The 6,315-nt window shown below is 36.8% G+C and overlaps 1 protein-coding gene across 10 annotated transcripts in view; it reads right to left on the bottom strand.

Moving 5' to 3' along the window:
- The window catches only part of AKAP6 (A-kinase anchoring protein 6), a 269,301-nt gene that overhangs the window by 9,859 nt on the left and 253,127 nt on the right, over positions 1-6,315 (bottom strand). The window lies entirely within an intron of this gene.

The raw sequence follows: 6,315 nt of genomic DNA, 5'->3' as shown, positions 1-6,315 counted from the left end.
CAGTACAAATGACCAGTAAGACTAATGAATGTTGATATGTACAGCTGAAAGATCAAGTACTACATGAGTTTCAAATAATGTCTGCTCTGATACCTTTCTCTGAAAGGGACTGATAAATAAGTGTGAGAAACTTAATTTTCTTTTAAAAATATTTGTAACTTTCCAATACTGTTTGTTATTATGACTCAGAACATGCGATAACAAGAATTAATCATTCTAGAAACATGTGTGGAAGAGGAAGAACACCTTGACAACTTTTCTCACTCAGATGTGATTTGTCAAGTGGCCAAACACAAGTACCAAACCACTTTAAGCCCTTGAAAATAAGACTGAAATGGTCCCTGATCTGGGGGCTGAGCACAAATTAATTTTGCTTTCTTTTGCTATTTCCTGAGAGGCCTCCATATTAGAGAAGGCTTTGCTTTTACAAGGAGTCTTGTAATAGAATTGTTGACTAATGTAGAATTGTTTAGTTTAAATCATCTGAACATCTGAACAGTGATCACTGTATCCAGAAACACAAACACTTCTTCCAAGAAACCTTTCAACTCTGATCTCTTGCTTTCTCCAATTTTCTTTGAGCAAGTGATGTTTTAAAAATACAGCATTGACATGATGCCAAACAGCCAGAGCAAATCACAGCAAATATAAAGCAGATAAAATGAAGCTGTAGTCCAAAAAAGTGCACTTCTGCACAACTTAGTTACTTAGACTCATCAAGACCCAGCCAAAGTTAATTGTGCAGGGAAAGGCATGTACTTCTGACTTCAGTTCTCAGTTGGAAACTCTCTTTGAAGTAGGAACTAAAGCTTCACTGCCCTTTTGTGAGTTCAATAGTTAGGACACAGATTTTGGGCTGGGACACTTTGCCACACTGGGCATAAGAGATATGAACCAAACTATTCTCTCAGGAGAAGCCCTACTTACATTGTTCTTAAAAGAAACTTTCCTGTCCTGTGTAATTTTGAATAAAACAAATATTAATTTGGTCATAGATGAGGAGAATTTTGTCCTGTAGTGCTGCGTTTGGCATGTTTAATCAGCAAGAGACACAGCTCCAGTGCCTATTTAATTATGGATATAGGTGGCATTGTTTCTGTGCAAGAAACAAGGCCATATCTTCCCAGTAGGTCCAGTAAACAAGAGGCTAAAACAATCAATGGAAATCAGGTGGAATTATTTCCCCCAAACTGGGCAGCTGCCCACCATTCAATGGGGTGATGTGATTATTAACTTATTTGATAAATAAAGATTCTCTCCATCTAAGATAAATCTGTGTCCTCGTGCTTCATTGGGCTCAGCTGTAATGTAGGTCCCTGAGTACTGCAGCTGTGTAAAGATATCACATGTAATAATGGGCAGAACTGCAGGTGTGAAAGAATTTTTTCATTCTTGGCAGGTTAGGAGGCCTTCGGTATTTCCTGAATCTGTCGTTACTAATGTTGAAACTTTGAGCCTCTTTGTGGATCTAGCTGCCCCAAAGTTTTTATAGAGTACCTCTGCTAAAGTTCTTTTTTTCCCCCATGAGACATTGGTTAAAGAAAATTCCTGTGAAAGCACCCATTTGCTAGACAGCTATGGCTATCAGAGCAGTTCTGTACATTGTGGAGTCCAGAAATCTTTATTTGGATTTGCCAGTTTGCCATGTTTTAATAAAAGCTCCTGGTTAGTACTTAGTTGCACTTGGTTTCCCAGCTGTAGCTGACCCTTAACTAACATTTAAGTAAAATGCAAGACAATATAATTATTTGGAAACCCATTAGATTAAAAAAGAAATGATATTAAATGGCTCATTTTCTCTGTGTCATGTTTTACAACACTGTCATACTCAGCATTAGGAAGACATTGCTGTGGGAAGTTTCCTAAACTGCTTGATTTTACTGTTTTAAGCTTCTGCCAGCTGCAAGAAGAAATTACTGAAGGCAGGAAATCAGCAGCAGGTTCCAAGAATTTTATGTTCCATAGAATCTGATTCTGTTTCAAAACAAAACATTTGGTCCTCATTGGTCAGGAAGATAACCTTCCCTCTGCAAATCAGCACTTGGCCGCTTGTTTGTTCAGCAAGTCAGATGGACTAAAACAATAAAACATGTACAGTTGTGACCTCAGCCCATTCATCTTCACTGAGTGCTCCCCACTTCAAAGCCTATTTTTTTATTCTTAAAATGCACATGCTTTCCTGAGGCCTGGCATATACTCAGAAGTTTTGCAGACTTAGCTTGATGGTAGGGGATTAAAAAAAATATATTTATTTTATTTAGTTTTGTTTTATTTTCTTTCTGATTGTTGTTTATATTTGCAAAGACTCCTATGTAGATATGGTCATTTTACTAATATAGTTCTCTCTCTCCAAGGAACTGACTAAATTGATATTAGTAAATTATTACTGTAGTTATAAACATCATATCCCTTGAAGTACAACTTTAGTGGTTATCAGCTACAGTAGCAGCCCTTCCAAAGTACAGGAAAAGTTTTAACTTTGAAACAAATCACTCAGCTTATGTCACACACATTTTGTATTTGGCAGTTTTAGTACAGGTATGTATTTTCTCTATATTTTTTTATAAATTTAGTGAACTGTTCAAACAAGGCAGAGATTGAGGTAGTTTTTCGAAGTGCCACATCATAGCCTCTGGAATTAATCTCTGGAGTGAAGAATGGAAGGTGGTGTCACTCCAGCCTACATTTGCACTGACAGCATTAGTGAGGTAAAAACCCAGGAATTTTTAGGAATAATTTTCATCATATCAGATATCTCTTTTTCAGGCTGCTCACTGCAAAGGTAGGATGCTGGATGATTAGAGTTATCATGTTAGTAAAAGATTATTAGGTCTTGCCAACAGAATGTTTAAAATTCACCCACCTTATCCTTTACTTGGTGTTGTACAGAGGAGGGTACAAATGATAAATGTCAGATAGTGCCAGAGATAAATTCTGTTTGCTCACTTTACTGGGAAAAATGGTATTGTTTCTTCTTCTGTCCATGTTTTTCATTTCAATGAACTGTATAGTATTGTACAATTCATCTTTTACACAAAGTAGATGAATCTTCTACTGCCATTGCCAATTTGGAAAGCTTTACTTGTGTAAGAGCTTCAGTATGTTTTTCATTTTGCTTCAGTTAATTAAGAATATGTCTTTCCTAGAGAGTTTGACTCTTTAGAAAGACTCCAAAGGAAGTTCTACCTTGCCTGGATCAAGGTATCTGAGTGACTTGGTCCAATGAAAAGAGTCTGTGTACGGCAGGGGGATTGGAACTAAATGATCTTTGAGTTCCCTTCTAAGCCAAACCATTCTTTGACTGTATGATTCTCTGATTCTCTGATCCTTTCTTGAACTGCAAATACCCAAAAAGGAAGGGGTCTATCACAGACAGACATGCTGATCTCCACATGTAAGACAGACTATATTTAAAGAGAGTCCTTGAAGGTGCTATAGAACATCACATTTCAATGGAGTGAGCCTTGTATGCTGACTCCTAAGCCCTGGCTTTGCTGAAGTCTGTGGCAAAATGTTGCAAAGGTTACCTGTGCTGTCTGGCAAAAACTTTTTGATTTTTTTTTTTTTTTGGTCCTGTCTGGCAAAAATTTTTAGATAGAGGTTTGTGTAAATGATAGCACTATTTTTTTTAAATTCAGAAACATTTTTAATATGTGAGCAAAAAACATATATTTAATTTTTCTAAAAGTGGGTAGTTTTAAAGTAGGTCTGAGTGGTCTCTAATATTATAAAGTCACTAAACCTGGGGAAAACAAAAGAGTAGAGATAAAGATTGGGTTTTTTCTTCTCTCTGTACCTCTCCAAGAAATTCTGAGAGACAGAATTATGCCTTTCTGTCCAGAGAATGTGAATGTCACAACTAAATGCCACTACATTTAGAGAAGATCTCTAGGATCAGTAAGAAAAGTAAGAAACAGCAAATAGTTTTGACCAAGAAAGTAAAAAATTCTCAATGTATTTAGCATCAAAAGATGCACAATATTATGCATATTCCTGGTTTTTTGCATATTGCCACTAGATAAACAACACTTAGGAAGCATTTACTATTGAATGAAAAGTTTTAAGTATGATAAAGTGAATAATCAATCGAATTATAGACTCAGAAGAGTGAAAGTTTAAATTAATTCTAATGTATTTGAAGGTACTGCTTTGAGGCTTTTAGCTATTCCTACTTTGAATCCAGAACTATCTCACTCAGGAAAGCCTTCCCATTTCAGTGGGATAACTCTTGTGAGCACAATTAGGTGTGTGCTTAAATCCTTGTAGAGTTGGTGTTTAATGGCTAACCAGTTAATCTGCAGAAAATGTTAATGGGAAGAAATAAGGTTATTAAGCCAAATAAAGACATTTCCTTAGCCCCAGTGCTCTTCAAGGAAAAGTGTCAAAATGCAATTTTTATTTTGGTTTTGTTTTTTTTTACTAAAACAAGAATAGTTTAGCTTTTTTCTGAAGCAAATTACATTAAACAATGATTCTCTGTTTTGGCTTCATTTGCATGTGCTGCTCCAGTACAGATACTTTGTGTTGGTGAAACAGGCCTCTAATGTAACCCCTACGTACTATTATATTTTTTAAAGGAATTAACATGAAAAAAAGGGCTTTTACAATAATAAATACAAACTCTGTTCCTCCTCCCTCCCTGCAATATATCCTTCAGTTTTTGTGGCCAAATTATCCAAACTCAACTGCATTTAAGGGCCAGAGAAAAACAGAAAAAGGACAGAAAACCATCCCCCACCTCCAGGAATGTGTGCACATTCAAGGAAGACAAACATGATTTTGTCTTTTGAAAAATGTAAGCATGCCAAGTACTTCTGCTGAGGGAAATAGTTGTGTACAGTGCCACTTCACCTCTGCCTCACTTAAACTCATTTTCTAAATGGTGTTCCCTATATCACAGTCATTAGAAAAACTATCCCCATTTTTAATATGCATAAGCATATGCATAATATTCCCTGTGCATAACACCAAAGTGGCCTACACATTAAAATATATTCTCAGAATATATGGAAGCAGCATGCTTTATCACAGAGCATGAAAGAAACATACATGAACATACATATTTGTTACAATTGCAATTAAAAGCAAGCACACATGTATTCCCCAAGATCTAAATCTGTGGTAATCTCCTATTGCACTTTACAATTATTATTGCCTCTCTCAATGACATTACATGCTTAATGCTGCACATGTAGAGTTTCTTCTTCTTTTTTAGGGGTCATGTATGCTTACAGGGAGTGCCAGAGTCCTACATGGGTGGTTGTATGCACAGATTCCTGTACCACAGGAAGGACACTTGACTTTGCCTCTGCCCACTGCAGTCACAGATGTCACCTGCATGGCTCTCACTATGAGCTGGGAACAACAGAGACTCCACTTTTGCTCAGGTCTCTGTGATGATCTTTTGAAGTTCTCTGATAATGGTCAGAAACAACAGTCTAAAGGACTACTGTTGTCATATCTAGGTTTAAAAACAGGTCATTTTCTTTATCATGGCAGCAGCTTTGTGGGCACATCTCCTAAGCAACAGGTAAAATAAATGCCATTTTAAGAGGATGCCCAGCTGAAAACTATTAATGCCTACTAGTAACAGAAGTGTTTTAAGTTGGGGAAATCATCCATTCTCTAAGCATTCTTCTGCTATTTCTACGTCACTTGATGCTAGGTAAAATTCTGGGGTCAGATGTGCCTGCATATGGGTCTTATGAGGGTATTCTAACTCCATTGGTAAGCTGCCTGCAGTGTCAGATGGAGAAAAGAGTGAAAGGCTCCAGCCTCTCCATCAGACTCCACTATCACATCACACTGGAGTGTACAAGCCAGGCTGAAACAGAAGGTGAGCCATGTCAGCAGAAGGCCTGCAGGAACTAACTTTGATCACAGATCAAGGCAAAAGCAGGGACTCAACAAGTTCAGTCCTTGCTCTGTGTCCAAAGGATCATTGTTAATGACCTACCCATTATCTGTTTTCCATCCTCTACAGAAGCATTTACCTCTTTTTTTTGCCACAATAGCCTTTCTAACATCTATGTTTTTTATTTGCTAAAGAATCCCTTTAGATGTTACTAGAAAGAAGAACATCTATAACATTTTTATATTGAATAATATTGTCATCCAAATAGGTTTACAATCCCAGACCTATATCCCAAGTTGTGTATTTGGGTTTTTTTTTTTTTTGTGATGAGAAAACCTGGCTACATGACATATTTTACCAACTGTTGTTTTTACTGCTTTGTAACTTTCTTTTCATCTGTCAAGAGGTTACATGACAGGATTTTTTGCCCTTGAATGTCATTTCATATCTCACCTTTACTT

Source organism: Lonchura striata, chromosome 5, assembly GCF_050655825.1.
Source record: "Lonchura striata isolate lonStrDom1 chromosome 5, ASM5065582v1, whole genome shotgun sequence".
Classification (NCBI taxonomy): Eukaryota; Metazoa; Chordata; class Aves; order Passeriformes; family Estrildidae; genus Lonchura; species Lonchura striata.
This window is presented reverse-complemented; position numbering and strand designations above follow the sequence as displayed.